The sequence below is a fragment of the Hippichthys cyanospilos genome, chromosome 19 (genome assembly GCF_059441005.1).
Source record: "Hippichthys cyanospilos isolate Australia breed blue-spotted pipefish chromosome 19, RoL_Hcya_1.0, whole genome shotgun sequence".
In the NCBI taxonomy this organism is placed as follows: domain Eukaryota; kingdom Metazoa; phylum Chordata; class Actinopteri; order Syngnathiformes; family Syngnathidae; genus Hippichthys; species Hippichthys cyanospilos.
The window spans coordinates 4,091,087-4,109,238 of NC_142387.1; positions in this window are offsets into that span (position 1 = coordinate 4,091,087).

Consider the following 18,152-nt stretch of genomic DNA (forward strand, 5'->3'; position numbering starts at 1 on the left):
TTTTGCGGTGTTAGAACTTTGTAAATATTGTATGCTGGCCGTGCTGTCTTACATGAGATCACATGGTAGAAATTAGTTTCAGAGCTTGTCAGTCACTTTTGCCCTCCTTTCCTCAGTTTACTAACAAACTACATTCAAAATAAATCACAGCATTAAATAACGATTGTAGAATTGTTCAAAATGGCAGCCAAGTTATCTTTACCTAACTTTTTAGAGCCTGGCGCTCTTACAGTGCTCTCCTGTGTCTTTGCAGGAGATATGCTAATCGCAACTGACATCAATCTAAAAAACATCAGGCCGAGTAACATGTGTCTAAGATTACATTTACAACCTCCTGAGCGGAGGGACACACAAACACACATACATGGACACCCAGATAAAGTGGGTCAGGTGAAGCAGGCAAGCATCTTTCAAAGACAGACTGCCATTTACAATGCCCTAAAAAACAACAACTAAAAAGCTGAGTGAACGGTTTGTCACAAACATTAAGGCCTCAATTTTAAAAAGGTTCGGAGTCATGATAAACACAAAACGCATCAGTCTGTGCTTTGGTGTGTTAGTACTGAATGCAAAAGAGCTGAGATGCCTTCCTTTTGTTCACATACTTAAAGTTATAATTTCCTTCTTTTCCTTTTTCATTTTTTTTTCTTGGAAAAATGAGTCATGCAATTTTTCAAGCTGCAATATGCATTAGACTTGGATGACAACCTGTGGCATATTTAACAGGGACGCACCTGAACATCAGAGTAGCTCCGGCGTGTAAAATATGTCTTGCTCAAACCAATTTGGTTATGGTCGTAAGATGTATGTGTGTATGTGTGTGTCAAGGGGGCAGATAGACGTGCACAAAGGAAATCATAGTAATGATGCTAGCAGCTGTGCCTGGCTAAGTGAACACATACGACTATAGATATAGTGGATCAGTCCTCCCAAAAGCCCGGGATCAAGTGTGGGAATATGGCTGGGTGTGAATGCAGTGTTAAGTTTGAAATGTCCCTTTAATGTGCACCACTGGATTAATTTGTCTGACAGAACATAAAGCCTTAGAAATAGCAACATTTCAAATTATTAGGTGCTATATCACAATTGCATTTAATCATGAATGATTGTTAAATCCTGTATTATCTGCAACACAATAAAAAAATACAGTAAAAAACCTAAACAATACAAGATATTTCTTGTATTTCTCACCTTCAACACAACCATTTTGTGCACTTTTATTAACTATCCTCAAGCAAATATATGTAAAATAAATAAATAAATAAAGAATTCAAAAGCACGCTGAAAGAACTATCAATCTTTTCAGCGCACATCGGGGTTCCAGTAGTGAACTCTTTCTGAACTTTAGCCAAAGAACGCAATATCTTATGTTGGAAACCTTTGATGACAAGCAGTAAACTACTGCGAAATTCCCCTTAGATTAAATGTCCGAAGAGTTGTATTCCCATCCCGAAAAGACACCTGTGTGAGCATGTAAGATGACAACAACATACACTAGCACAATGATCTTCTGTGGGGGTTTATACAAACACACACACATGCACATATACAGTATATACAGTATCTATAGCTATCTATCTCTATATATCTATCTAGCTCTCTCTCTCTCTCTCTCTCTCTCTCTCTATCTATCTATCTATCTATCTATCTATCTATCTATCTATCTATCTATCTATCTATCTATCTATCTATCTATCTATCTATCTATCTATCTATCTATCTATCTATCTATCTATCTATCTATCTATCTATCTATCTATCTATCTATCTATATATATATATATTCCACTGTACTGTTTGTATGGCACTGGCAATATTTAACTATTGCAGATATTTAAATTATTACAATATTTAGAAAATATTTTTTGTTACGTCTGAGGCCCAATCAGATCAATTCATGTAATGGCTTTTCAAGTGCTTAATAAATGGGTATGTTTTATTTATATATTTTGAACCACTTCACTAATTTGTAATGCCACCAGGTTGTGGTAAATGTCTTGTCTGCAATTTGAAAGCAGTCAAAGTTAAGGCTGAGCATGAGGAAGAGAGACAGAGGTAAGTCTAAATAAAGTCTCAAATTGGAATTCTTTATAATTTTTGGCTAAATACAGTGGTCCCCCCGTGTTACAAGATTAATGCGTTCTGCGGTTGGGCTCGTAAGGTGAATTTACTGTATGACGGGCTATCCAAACTTTTGTTAAAGAGGTAATGCGTTTAGAACCCCAGGTAAAAAAAAAAAAAAAATTGTACATACATATTAAAAATTGGTACCAAAATACTGTAGTAAGTGCTACGTATATATGCAGTAATATATATGCAATATATATATATATATATATATATATATATATATATATATATATATATATATATATATATATATATATATATATATATATATATATATGCAATCAGAAAACATCAATACAGCCAAGTCCCTAGGGTCATGACAGTAGTTTTTGTCGCAAAATCAGGAAAATACCATAAAAAGGGGATAAAAAAACTCAGTATTCCACGTCGCAACATGAAAATATTGTAAGTCAGGGACGCTGTACCACAGGGGTCCAATGTATATTGATTCAGTCAACATTGTGCTTGGTGGAAAAACAAAGTTGCAAGGCAGATGAATAGTTAGCACATCTGCCTCACAAGTCAAACTCCCGAGTCAAATTCCAACTCACTCTGGCCTCCCTGTGTGAAGTTTGCATGTTTTGCCGTTGCCTGCATGTGTTCTCTCTGGGCATTCTGGCTTCACACCCACATTCCCAAAACATGCATGGTGGGTGTATAGGACACTCTAAAATTTAGAGTGTAATTTAGAGTCTAAATTGTCCTTTGATATGACTGGATGCGTGAGTGGTTTTTGGTCCCTGTGTGTCCTGCAATTGGCTGGCAACCAGTTAAGGGTGACCCTACCTATTGCCCATAGACAGCTGGTATGGGCACCGGCAAGCTATCAACCCGAGTGAGCATAAACTGCTATGTAAAATGGCTTTCGATGGCTGGATGGAAGCAGCAGTTTACAGCTTGTGTGTGCATACCATCTCATGGCATGCGCTTCCTTCGCCACAGTTATGCACCATAATTACATTAGACTTATGACCTCTCACAGGGGTGGGAGCTAGACCATTTACAAAAACATCTTAATATGATTCCATTTCAAACAAGAGAAGCAAATTCTGGAGGAGGAGGCTGCACATATTACAGATGTAAAGAAGAATGGGTGCCAGCTGAAACCATGCCCTGTTTTTTATTTTTACTTCACAGTCTTCAGTGAAAGCTTCTTTTGTTGTCTACAGCTTGACTGACTTTAATAAGAAACATTCCATTGTAATGACTGTTGCTTTTACATACTGAATGTGTTTCTCAAAAAAGTCAAATCCCTGAACATAGCTGAATATGCCAAATGTTCACTTATGTCATTCTAATAATTGAAACACAAGCCAACACAAGTCCATTGAGGAAGAAAAATAGGACTAACTAATTATGTGATTTTTTTTTTCCAAACAAGATCTAAGAGAAACTGGAACCGAATTAAAAAAAACAAAAAATGCACCAACAACAAGAGTCAAGTTCATTGGCAGGTATCTTGGATGTTGTGAGAGACCTTGGCACATCTCAACAAGGATCATAAGTTTGTCCTAAGTTTTTTTTCTTTTATTTTCATTGCAAGTATAAGGATAAGCAGATAAAAAAAAAAAACCTAGATGGGACAAGTCACGTCAAAAGAGCGCTGTTAACAAGCCTGTCTATTTGACTGAAAAATAAAATTGCCAATGTGGCTTCAAAATTGCTCTCAGACGCTGTGTGCTTTTCAGCTAAATGTGCTGTAACCCCACCCTGTTCAACTGCCACTTGTCAATCAAATCTGTCCATACATCATGCATCTTTCCTTGCCTACATATATCCCTCTATAGTGCTTTTCAGACCAAAAATCCACAGGAACTCTGAGTTCTTGGTGAAAGGGGTTCCTGAAATCCAAGGTTTTTGTGACCCACAATTTTGAGTTAACATCCAGCAACAGTAGGCATTGTTCATTGAAATCAGAATGATGGTGTATGTCAGCAGAAGAAAAAAAAAACTGCACTACCCTTCCTGTTCAACAAATGGCGCTAAAAAGTTGAATGACAAAACAAGCAGGATGATGAACAAAAGAAGCATCAGCATTTGCTGTGACATACCACACGAGAATGGAGCCAAATTAGCTTTTTAAACTGAATTATATTCAGATCTGCTAGCTTGATACTAATAAAGGTATAAACTTCATTAGAGCTGCGCAATGCATTGACGAAGCTATAGTATAAGTCGCTGACGGAAAGGGGACTTTTGGAACTTTTAATGAGTGCTTTAATGCTTTATGATGGGAAGCCTGGTAAAAATACACAGATTGAAATTGACTGCCTGTATGACAGATGTAAACCCGCAACAGTTGGTGTTTAGTTTGTGTATTCCTTTCAAAGATTCACAATCGTAAAGCATGTGCCGAATAACATGGAAGCGCTTGCCAAAAGCAAGTGTTGTGTCAAGCGACTTTGCCCCGGTGTTGTGAGAAATGCATTACAAAAGTAATGTAATTAGTGTAATGCAAATCTTTTTGCTGTAAAACTGTAGTAAAATACATTACAAACATAAATGTTTTAATACTTTATTTGGTAAAAATGAGAGTAATGCAATGCATTACAATGCATCTGAAAGTGTTATTTGTTTCACCAAATTTGCCAAAAACACCGCAAGATTACAAGAGTAAAGTCAGGGTTAAAAAATTGTACTTCCTTTTATTAGTGTCTACTACATTAATACAGCATGAGATGAGAGAGATGAGTGCGGCAGCAAAATTGACTTGGACTTTATATATACTGTATATAATTATATGATTATAAATTAAAAAAAATGCAAATAAATGTGTTCTTATTGACCAACAATATGTTTTAAATATAATCACAGGTCTAGTTATAGTTAAGTTATATTGCATGGGGGGGTGGCACTTCTCCAGAGGCTGCCAAGTTTGTTATAGCTATGGACAATGGTAAATGCAGCACCGCCTGCTGTCCGTAATGAAAAACGGTCTAAATCTTACACAGTGTCCCTTTACAGATAAACCAACCTTATCAAGATACAAACATTACCTTAAGTCAAAGTCATTAAAAGAGCATTTTTATTGATTCTGCATCAATGCTGATATGGATGCTTGAATTGACACATTGTGATTAAAACCACAAGTGTCGATATGAAAAAAGCCTCATTGGATTAGGACACACCCATGCAGGATTTTAAACTGTTTTTCTGCTTGTGCTGTATTTTACTTTGTGTGTTTGTCTGTACATGTAATTAACTGTATATTTTTTTTGTTTACAAAAAACAAAAAAAATCTTATCTTGAAAGATTTGTCAGTGCAAGCACTTCCGCTCACACTAAAAAAAAAAAAAAAGTTTCAGAAACCCCACACAGTTTCTCCAAATAATGTCCACGTTTGCATGTGTGATTCTCCCCCATCAACATAAAGTTGGTCTGCAACATCTCTTCTTGGCTGTGCTTTGATCAAATTAGACATGCCAGAATAGTGAGGCCAGTGTTTAGACAAGGTTTGAGTATGTGTAAGTTTTGACTGGGCAGGTGTAACTTTTAGCGGACTTTATTATACCTGTCATTTGTCAAGGGATGTTAGATGACACACACGACATTACCAGACCCCTACCTTAGCACTTCTGCATGTCCACTTGTGGAAAATAGAGACCACAACTGAACTGCGCTCAGTCTTTGCATGTCCATATTTTCGGCAATTGCATTCCAATATGTATAATGCATTTACAATAGAAACAAATCTCTGAATTCTTTATACAGAGTCAATAAAAGTTACACTAAAATTTGTTTTTATTTGATTTTATTTATAAAATAAAAAAAAGCAAAGGTCATACCAAGCTGACACCCTGAAGACATATCTAAGTTTGTGATTAAAACCTAAGTCTCTAGCTCCTGAAAGATGCAAAACATGGCCTCAATAGACATGTTATTTAAATGACATAATTTTAGCAGGGATGGAAAAAGCTAAGCAGGGAATGAAGGAGGTGTGATGAAGGATTTTGCACAAACTTATTTCAGGATTCAAACTGTTACTGTCAGAAAATTACACACATTGCAGTCTGCATTGCATGTGTTTGTGCGTGATATCGACAATCGCATCCCTTGATCTGTGAAGAGGTGATGTATCTTAACAGTGTAGATTTGAACCGTTGTGTAATGTGAGTTGCAATTGTGTGAGCGTGTGTTTTGTGTGTGTACAACTACTGAAAGCAATTCCTCAGAATAACCAGCGACTTAGGCTACCTGCTGGCATGAGCTAAGCTGTAGATCAATAACAAGTGTTTGTGCATCTATGTGCAAGTGTTGGTTGTATGGTTATTTGTAAGAGAGTGTGTGTCTGTGTGTGTGTGTGTGTGTGTGTGTGTGTGCGCGCACACCCTATACAGTTACTGGAAGACTTTCTATATTTGGCAGGTTTTATGAGAGCAATCAATCTGAATCAAAGGCCATATATATTTTCCATCAACCCAAAATCTCTAAAGTGAAACTAACAATTGTATCAGAGTCATTATACAATTACATGTGAGCTGGAGCAGATTATATGTTAGGAGCTCCATTTTCTTCAATAACACACATTGTACAACATTTTAGATCAATTCATGAACACGCAAACATGAACGTGTATACACATGTACACACACAGATTCAGTTGCTATGGTTTCTGGATGCTTTTTGAGTGTCGTTGTAACTTGAAGTGCACAGTGACCCAGGCAGACAGACTCCTCTCCTTCGTCTGACACGTCCATTACGCCCTGACAGCATGCAATGAGGAACCTGGAACGTAACTGTGTCACACATCCTTGCTGGTGTGCTAATCTTGCATCATCAGGAGTAATGACACTCATTTTCGTCATTGGAAATGGAAAGTCTACACTCTAAAAAGTTGGGTCTAAAATTTAGCCCAAAAAGTAAGGTTTAATGAATGACCCATCAAACAACACATTTTCGGGTGGGTTGTATTGGAAAGAGCAATCCAATATTTTAGGTTGTTTCGTCAAAAAAAAAAAAAAAAAAAATAATAATAATATATATATATATATATATATATATATATATATATATATATATATATATATATATATATATATATATATATATATATATATATATATATGATTCCTTTTTGACACAACCCAACATTTTAGAAATTGCCAGTTTAAAAAAATAAATAAATAAAAATGCAAATTTGATCATTAAACCTATAAAATGTGTTTAATTCCATTTTTATTTTCTGCACGGAAAAAAAATAGTTTAAAAAAAAAAACATTTTACGTGTATAAAATGGAGCAACCACTAGTTGGATCAATATGACCCAATTTTTATCTTTTGTAAACAATGTGGTCAAGCTGGCGAAAGCAGTGGTTGGTTCTTTTTGACCCATAATTGGTTTCATTTTCACCCACTTGTTTTTGGAGCCAGTGGTAGAGTGGTTAGCATGACCGCCTCATCGTTCTGAGGTCCCAGGTTCACTTCTGGCTCTGGCCCTCCTGTAAGGAATTACAGTATGTTCTCCCTGTGCCCAAGTGAATTTTTTTGTGGGTACTTCAGTTTACTCCCATAAACATTCCCAAAAACATACATTGTAGGTTTATTAGGCACTCAAAATTGCTCTTAGGTGTGTTTTTGAGAGTGAATGATCATTTGTCTCTGTGTGCCCCTGTGTGCCCTGCGTTTGGCTGGCAACCAGTTCAGGGAATACCCCTACCTCCCGAAGATGCTGGGGTAGGCTCCAGCACACTTGCAAACCTAGTTAGGATAAGCGGCCCTGAAAATAGATGGATAATTTACAGTGTATGGCCTTTGTCAAATTGTAAAAATGTCACGTAAAATGTGTTAATTCTTTACAAATCACTGTTTAATTGGTGGGAGTAGTTTCTTAGTCCCACCTGCCAGCAATCAGGAATGGTCTCCATCTAGGTGCACGTCCAGTGGAAAGGTGTTGGAGTCTTGTGTGTTGTCTTCTCTGCAATGTCTTTTGGCTCTTACGGTTGGTTTTCTGTTTAAGTAGGTCTGTATTTTTCTTTCTCATTTTGTATCTTGTGTAGATAGGTTTAGATGCCTTTGTCCATGGTATTTTTTGTAGTTGTTTGTAGGATCCACATATTACAGCTTTTTGTGAGGTCCCTTTGTCATTGTTGTTTTCAGTTTTCTTGCCTTGCACTAAAGTTGCACCAGGCATTGAAATAGACTCAAAAACATGCAGAAATGAACACTGGGAGCTGATGACAATAGCTCCCATGTGCATGCCTTTTTGCAAAAATTTCCCTTGTGCCGCCTTGGGGAAACAATATTACCGTAGGAAAAGCCAACATAAAAAATAAAAAGCTTATCTCAAAGTGGATGATGAAAATTATTATGAAACTAAAAATTGTAACACTATTGAACTAAATCACAAACAAGACTCCAAACTAATATTGGACTTTTACCGACAGGCGTTTGTCAGGTAACTGATTATACAAATAAAGATGCAGGCCAAGATGTGTTTGTGCTTTAGCAAGCAAAGCTAGAGAAGCTGGTGCAATGTACTGGGGCCTACAGCTCAGTGCCCATGAAGAGGTAAAAAGCAAACAAACAAAAGAAAACATCCAGAATTATCTTGTATTGTGAGTTGATGCAGGTGCCGAATTGTCATGCTTAACGGAGTCGAACAAAAAAGCGACGCACAAACAAGAATAGACAAAACGAAAGATGACAAATCCAAAGCTAAATGAATGAATGGTGTTTTGGCCAGGCCAACAAGTAGACCCGTTAGAGTTGATATTCTTACGTCAGATAGAGGACAATATTATTTTACTCAGCCTCCTTTCCAAACCATTTACCAGAGACAAAAAAAACAAGGGAGCAGTTGTTTTTCTGATAAATTAAATACTATAGCTGGGGTGAGGTCCTTTCAATGTTCTGATTTTTCCGAGCAACAAATACACCTGAGTCAAATCAGGTTCATCATCAGGCAGACCTTGCTGATCAGGCCCTCAACTTGACAAGCATTATAAGATGACTTATTTGAGAGCAAGGCCACAAGATGAGTTAATAACGAGGGAGTAATTTTTTTGGCTAATCAGTGGAAATATGGCAAAGTACCTTTTTGTATTTTATTGCTGCTTTTTGCATACATATTATATTCAAAGCATTTTGTGACATTTATAATATTCAATTAAAAACAATCACAATATTAAGATTGGAGTATTGCAAAAACCTTTGGTGACAAGTAGCTGCTATCTTGAGTGGCTTTGTTTTTGTGGATATGCATATGTTAAAGGCAATCTGTTTGAGGCCCAAAATATTGTTTTGCACCGGCATCACCATGTTGCCTCTGATATTTTTGGTCACCTTCAGAGTATTGTATAATACACTGACTGTTGGTGCTGTGTGTGTGTGTAAAGGTGTGCGTGCGTGTGTGACTCTTAAAAAATAAATCTCATAAAGAATAGAAAACAGAACCCAGCATCTGCACTATGAACTGAAGCAACATTAGCATCATGGCCTCTATTCTCGGCGACATTTGCACACTGCTTCAAAGCTGGCAGGTTTTCATTTTCATGAAGGGCTGTGTCTAGAAAATTGTTTTTTAAAATATGACAGGCCACGCTGCACCTTTTTCCGGCCATTCCGGCAGAGGGAGATCGTTTTCTGTTTCATGCCCCCAACATGCTTGACAATTTAGTGACAGAAAATAGACTAGATATTAGCTAAAAGCAGGTCTTAATTATGGCCTTTTGCTTAAAGCACATTTGTATATACCGAACAGGACAACGTCAGTGGGATGATACTTTCATGAAGTTACAGAAAGTAAGCTGCAAAAATATAGAGTCCGAAAGATTAAAACTAAATCTAACACTATTTCCCCCTGGCCAATTATGTTCCTAGCTTAGGACCAAACATAATCACCAAAATATGAGGCAAAAGAGTTCTGAAAGTCTTTTTTGAAGCTGGCAGCAGCTTGGGCATGATAATGAGGATGTTGATTTGGCTCCGATTAAAAAGAATTGTGCCATTGCTGTTGATATCTCGGCACTGTGTGCTTCCCTCCTGCTAAGCAGCATGGACACCAAACTGCCAAGATTCATTTGAAATTACTGACTGCCCAATTAGTCACTGTGACCAGCAGCTCAATGATCAAGACATCATCCTGGAACAGCGTGTTATTTCTTATTGACTGGGTTCGACTTGTGCGAGCAAACAATAGTGTTATCATGGGGGAGGTGATAATGGATTTAGACGTGTGTGTGGAGGTGACAGCACAAAGAAGCTCATGACACTGAAGCTAAAATGGCATGATAACAGTTTATTAATTTTTGTTTTAATTATGTTCAAAGAGATGTGTGAGTCTTACCAGTGTCCTACTGAACAACAACAACAAAACTATACTACCCAAAAGATGTATGGCAGGCCAGAGGCCATAAATTTGCTCCCAACGACACAATCTGAAATTACGTTTGATTTCAAATTTACAGCACCCAAAAAATATTTTAATACATTGACATTGTTTAGTAAGGCGCCCAGCTCTGTCCTTAATGACATTATTCAGAATGAACGAATCACTAGCTAACGATGTATATATCTATATCTATATTATATATATATATATATATATATATATATATATATATATATATATATATATATATATATATATATATATATATATATATATATATATATATATATATATATATATATATATATATATATATATATATATATATATATATATATATATATATATATATATATATATATATATAAGCCGTTATATAAGCCGCAGCCGCAAAAAAAAAAAACACCGTTTGCCACAGATAAGTCGCAGGTATATGGTGGTAATATGAACTTAAATTTTCTTTACTTTTATAATTGCCTACCAACTGCAACATCCCCTTTTTAACAGACTGAATATACCTGCATATTTAGTCCCACCATTATATTTATAGAAAATGGATGGATGGATACAACCAACAGAATACTGCTGAGTTAAATAGCAGTTGAAACTCTAAATCAATACTTCGATAGCATTCTGTCTCCCGTTGTTTAATTGATAAATTCTTTTAGTAAACATTGCACACACTGCAAAGAAATAATATATAAAATCATAAATTTATAATTTACACGTCACAAACTCCTATACAAGATCTTATTCAATTTAGACCTTTTTCTATATATTTTTAATAATGTATTTTAGAACTCTTTGGAGCAGAGCCATTGATTCACATCTTTTCAGTTCTATTTCATAGTTGTTCCATAAACTAACTCCTTGAAAACACATTTGCTTTACCGGTGAGAAAAAAACAACAGATAAGCCGCATTGGACTATAAGCTCCAGGGCTCAAATCATCAGGAAAAAGTCGTGGCTTATAGGAGCTTTGACACGGAATGCTGTTGACCTCTTTTCACCTGTGAAGCCCTTTGAGACTTCGGTGATTCAGGGCTATACAAATAAAATTTGATTGATTGAAATGCCTCTTTGTTGTCAACAAAAAGGCTGCGTGGCTCATTTTTGGGGAAAAACTTTGAAGCATTATGAGAAGGAAAAGATGCGAATGTGCCATCACCCAACAGTGACACACAAGGAATTTCAAGAAGCACTTAAAAAGTGGCTAGAAACAACTCAAAACATCCTCAAATGCTCTTAGTAAAAATGCTAAATATCCAAGCACTCCCATTATACATAATTTAGGGGAATCTATATTCATAGAAGTGCAGGGCGTGTTGTGCTCAATGGGGTAAAACGCCCCTGTGTGGCTAATGGAACGGCCTGAGTTGCGTGATTGAGTGAAATGTGCTGGAAAGATTGGAAGGAATAGCGCAGATAAATAAAGAGAAGATTCTGCTTTTTGCCGGGCTCAGCATTAATGCAGCATCTCCCCAGGTGATCAACACATTCAAATGAGGAGATGGAAGTAATGTGGAGACAGAAAGAGGAAGAGGGGCTATGCGACGCGAGGCGAGGGGGAAAGAGAGCGGGAGAGAGACGCGCCACTTGGAGAGATAGGCCCGCGCCACATGCGCAAGGGCTATAATATCTCATATATCATCGTAATGTTACTGTTGGAAGGTTCAAAGAAAGAGGGGAGAAAAGGCAGTGAGAAAATGGATCTTGGCAAATTCAAAGTAAAAAAAAAAAAAAATAACCATGGGACATTACCAAGCTTCTACAGTCGGTGACTTGAGATGGCCAAGGCTGTCACATGCATTTCATTTCTCCTTTTTTCTTCTCTTCTATAATTTTGCGTCAAATGTGAGCAGGCGGCCCTTTCTTTTCACCTTCTCCTCTTCACATCCATTACCTTTGGAAAGATGCAAAGTGAACATTTCAATTGGATTGCAATGGCCAGTTAGTGCTGCTTTGATCCCCACTCTGCTATTTGGGGCCTACATTGTTCCTGATTTGCTGCCTTGATTTGCCTGCCTGTGGATAATGGCCACAGAACTGCTGTCAGGCCTTTACCCATCTGTCTAGTTTTCCTTATCAGTCCAAAGCTCCTGACAAATGACAGTATGCTTTGACATACAGTATAGCTCTGCATGGACCCATACATACTGTACAGTACACTTCCACTCAAATTCTTAACTTGGAAAATCAAAAGTGCTCAATCCCCGGGTGAGCTGACACCAACCGCATTGGTCGTGAACTCCCCAAGGTACTTTCTACTTTAGCTCTCGAGGAGGCTCGGTATGCAGAGAACCAGCTGTACGGTTGCAATTTTGTTGGGATGCGTCACCTTTCATTTTAACAATCAAACGCTGACAAGATAAAGATTGATGCAGCACTGACTTCAAGCATGCACTCATCTCAAGATTGTTGGAATTTAGTACTTAAAAAAAAGACCTTTCGGAACAGAATACAGAGAATTATGCCTGTAGTTGTCAGAGTGCTTCTTTTTTGTTTTTACAAAGTCAATTTTTTTTTTCTTTTCAAAAAAGCAACAGGCTTTTTATACGACAGAGTTCAGAGTGCTCTTATGCACATCGAAGTAGGTGTAATAATATCTTCAGCCTACACACTGATTCACTCCTGTTTTTGTACTGCGGTAAAATAAAAATCCCTTCAGTACAGCATGTTCCCTTTCGTGTTATTTATATTAGAGAATGGTCAGTTTTTAATTTAGATTTGTATAAGGTACACATTTGTCATGTTATATCCAAACAGATTACTTTATGTTGCAGGTTGCACATTTAATTCAGAAAATAAATGTGGGTAAATCATAACAAGAAGGTATGTGTATTTTTTGGACAATATGATGATAGGGCGGAGTCACAACGGACAGATCTATTTTCCCTAAATAAAGTACGCTAGGTAAAAAGGCACACATGATTCTAAGGTGTATTACTGCACATTAAGGGAAATAAAGCAGGGCAGCAACTGAGTCACTTCAATTAGAAATCCATAAAAAAGTCACAACTGATTAAAAGGCACACTATCAATTTGTTACAAAATGAAAAGAATTTAAGGGTGCCTTTCAGTCAGAATGTTTCAGTATAACCTTAAGAGCTTGTGAACAGAGTTAAACTAGACTTCCAAAAATATTAATTACAGTTGTACCTCTACTAATGAACACCTTGTTCCAAAAAATTCAGATAACGCAACGCCTCGGTGGAAAAATATTGTTTAGTGACGAGAGAAAATTCAAGATACAAAAGGTAACATTGTAGGCTAATAAAATGAGACACAAGACACCAATACTCACGGCAACATGACTGTAATGTAATATGTTATCACAACTCGTGATGTCTACCATATGTGTTACATTTCGTGATGCATTTTCATAATTTATTTATATGACAGCATGCCCACAAACAAGACAATAGTGTTTTCGCTTTGATGTTCACTGTAGACTTCCGTTTTTCATCTTTATTCATTTCATCCACACTTTCCACCAATTTACACCATGGAACCAATGTAAAATTGACTTTAGTTTCGGCTTACTGTGTACATATTCACATGAAAACAAATATGTAACAAACAAGTTTGGGCAGTCGCGTCTGACGTTAGTGTTGTTAGCACATCCTTCACACTTCAGCAATGAAATCGCACAGGATGCACTCCGCATGTCCCCAAATTAAACTTAGGTAAATTTACATGTTCAAAATAATCCAAGAATAAAAACTATTGCTCCTGTGGACTTTTAAGTGATTCCCAAATCACTGGAAATGTCGAATAAAAACGTACAAATTAAACGTCATAAACAGGTGTCTTTCTCTGCACTCATTCCCAACAGACCAGCACCATCTCAAGACAAACAAGTGAACTGCATTCATATTGTCAACTGCTACAATTAATATGATTAATTTAAATTAAATTTTTGCAGCATATTTTTTAGTATTATTCTTTACATGATATATTATGCACTAATGTCATTTTAATATGTATTTGTTCCCGTTTTGGATGCATTTTTATACTATAACATTCATTTAAAGGGTGTAGGAGCATTTTTGGAGAATTGGAACGGATTAGGCTATTTACATGTTAAAAGCGGCTCTACCTATGAAAGATTCACATTATGAAATTACTTCCGGTACAAAATAATTTCATAAGTATAATGGCCACTGTGCATATTTTAAATAGAACTCTCAAAATCAAAGCATTAACTTTGGTGATTAATTTAAATTCTATGTTGAGTTAAAAAAAAAATAACTAAAAAACAGTAAACTGTCCCATATAATTCCATGTAATTTCTACAATAATTAAATGCAACTCTTGGCAGTTCCATTTCATTCATGTAGCCTTTACTGGCATAAAAATCACACCTCAGGTGGGAGTCAGCGGTAGAAGAACAGACATAGGCGGACGTTTACCAGTTTTACTTTAAAAATGTGCTTAATAATAAAAACAGTCAAGTTCAAACTCTTCAGGAGAAGCTTAGCTGGCCCTGTGTAGAAATCAACACATCCGTGTCCTCTGATTGGATAAGCTCTCCCGCGAGTCTGACAGTGTCATTTTGACGCAAAATGAATGAATTTGAACAAAGAGTTTGTGTGCAGATCCACATGGTGCAAACATTTAATTGTGTTTTTAATATGTTTTTGTTATGTTTATTAGTTTATTAGTTATTGTGTGCCAGTGAAAAAACAACAACTACATGGGTTTTTTTTTTATTTTAATGACTAGATAGATGACAGTCATTGCCAGCCCTCCTCTTATAATATTAATCCAACCAAGCACTGTAGTAGTGTAGTTTTGTATATACGCACTGTTATTTTGCCATCAAAAACACATGTTCATTGTTTTTTTTTTTTTTCATTTTTTTCAGCAAAGGGAAGGACTTCTGAGATGTTTCAGATGCCACTAAACCAATCCATATTAGCGTCAAAGTCACTGCTGTGCAGAAAAAAAATGTTTTCCCAAAAAGCTAATTTTCTTCTTTAGTCCAAATTCGCTAAGCGTTACTTAAATGACCTGAAACTGCGATTACTAAAGAACGAAATAAGGTCAAATATTTTTCTAGGTAAAGAATGGAATCCAACCTTTCATATAGTACCACCTATGTGTACATTGACATAGCAAACAATATTTTCTTGACCTTGAAAGATCTGCCAAAATGCTCAAAATCAGCTTGCACTCTAGAGGTTGCCTTTAATATGTTCATATGTTCTTGTCATGTTAATTAGTTATTATATCAATGGTTACTAAATTAAATGTAAAAAAATACTAAATGGTCTGGAAATAAAGTGCGGCTTGATTAGTCGACGTTAAGGGTACGTTTTTTTTTAGCCTATCTATGTGAACATTTTCAAGCACATTTGCATATGTGTGGATTCTCAAGCCCTGGTGTTATATTAATGCCATTACGAGGTATATTCATTTAGGTAGGAATAAGGTAATTATAAAGTCACTGATGGCTCAGGGTTGAAAAGCGTGGCCCACCACAGCTGTATAGGTGTATGTTTTCAGGCTGTTTTGCGCACGTGATGTTCACAAAAGAAGCACTTGTCATAACACTAATTCAAAAACAATCACATTTTAGTAAAAATAAAGATCTACAATAATCAGTCATTTTTATGATCAGTTAAGAACTTGTTAGTTCCAAATATCCACTTGTATTTGCACTCTTCATCCTGGTTCATGAATACATTACAGTTATTTTGGATGGTTTGGCAAAACACACGAGAGTTTAGCAACACATGCAGCAATGGAATGGCGCCGAAGGCAGCCCGCGATTCACACGTACCTGCAGCAAGTGTAAATAGAACATGCGGCCAGAATTTGCTCGAGTGTCTGGTCTCCTCCCAGATACAAATGAACAATTTGTTTTCCAATTCTTCGCAAACCTTCATCTCAGACATTCAGCTTTGAAGTAGATAGTGGGAAAGGGGGAGGAATGTAGGGAGGGGTCTGTTCAGATTGTACGATGCCGTGTTTGTCTTCAAAGGGTCCCGGCTTGCTTACAAATGCAGCGGTGAGTGCAACAACTTCAAGGTAAAATTGATAAATCTCACTCTTTCATGGCAAAAAAAAAGCTGAATTTGGATTCTTTTTGGATGCAAACGTTGTCAAACATAGCAAACAGAATCAAACTTGTGCCAACGAGATAAAAAATATTAGGGGAAAAGCCAGGAGGTAATTACATTTGTGAACATCCACCTGTGTCTGGCTCTGCTTCATCACAGCTGATTGGACAAGTGTTTTCATACTAGACACACTCCAAACAACAAGGTGCAGTGCAATAATAATTACAATGTAAAAACCCTAATACTTTGTCATATAACAGCAACACCACTATTAGTGTTCAACAGTACTCACCCATATATCTTTTGCACCGCTTATCCAGTGGCGGTCTGTGCATTTCACACATAGGCCTTCAGTGATTGGACCCCTCATACGCACCCATATGTGTTTCTGGGCTACCCAGGCTATTTTTCAGAGCATTTAGACATCAATAAACCCGCATCAACAATTAAAATTTATCATTATACATGCCAAAACTTGGAATAATAATAATTTCAAATTATTTGTCAACAAAGTTTTATGATGTCCACCTAGTGCAGGCTAGCTTTAACAAGAATATATGCTAAAGTGGAAATGGGAATTTAATATATAATATATAAATAGAATATATAAAAAATGCAGGAAACCCTGAGAAATATGTGGCTCAAAAATGAAATTTTAACAAGGAAACGAGGCAGGACCGAACTGGGAGCAAAACTGGACAAAGTATCACCAGACAGGTGGACCAAATCACCAACCTACGAGAACGCAGACAATGTGGAACACAAACATGAACAAAACCCCGCAAACTCACAATAGCCAAACCCAACCAATCTTACAATTGAATATAAATGACATAAAATGACAAAAACATGAACTCACCAAGTTATTTCAGTACAAAATCCATTCTTCGTTTTTTCCTCAGCACTTTCATGACATGCTTGTAGAGTTAGTCTTTGCGTTTCATTTCAAATATTAAATCGTTTTGTAATGACATGGACGTTGATGCTGTTGGTACAATTTCCATTTTGCTTTTCTTCAGCCATTGTGGGTTTAAAAGAAAACAAAAAACATCTGCGGACCTGGCTTTATTATATTCTAATGCTCACCTTAGCTGGTTGAGCAACATGTATTTTTTCTTTTTTTTTTCAAAATAACTTTATTTACTTTCTTCCACCGATAAACATAGTGGATCACTATATCACCGCCTTTCTGCAGTGAGCCTCTACTGACGTCACGTTCTACATGAGGTTTCCTGAAGGCGTTTTTGTGGATCGATTGGCTATTGCAGCTGTCTAACACAAATGCAGGCTGTACACAATATGTCATTGCACACTGCACAGAAGCCTTCAACTATTCAAGCGAATGCCCAGGGGCTTCCGGGCTCAGGCAGACATGCCTGGCGACACGCGTTAGCTAAATTCTAATTGGCTAGAAACTCTACATTAAAATGGCAGCACCTGTAACCAGTGTAACCATATGGATGTAATATGACATGAAAAGAACAGAACAAGGAGAACAATTTTATATATAAAAAAGATATATTTAGTAAAAATAAATTTAAAATAAAATTGGCTTTTATTCTAGTTATTCTAATTATTATAGTTTATTGTTGTCATGATAATGTCAGGTTATAGAGATTATGAGAAAG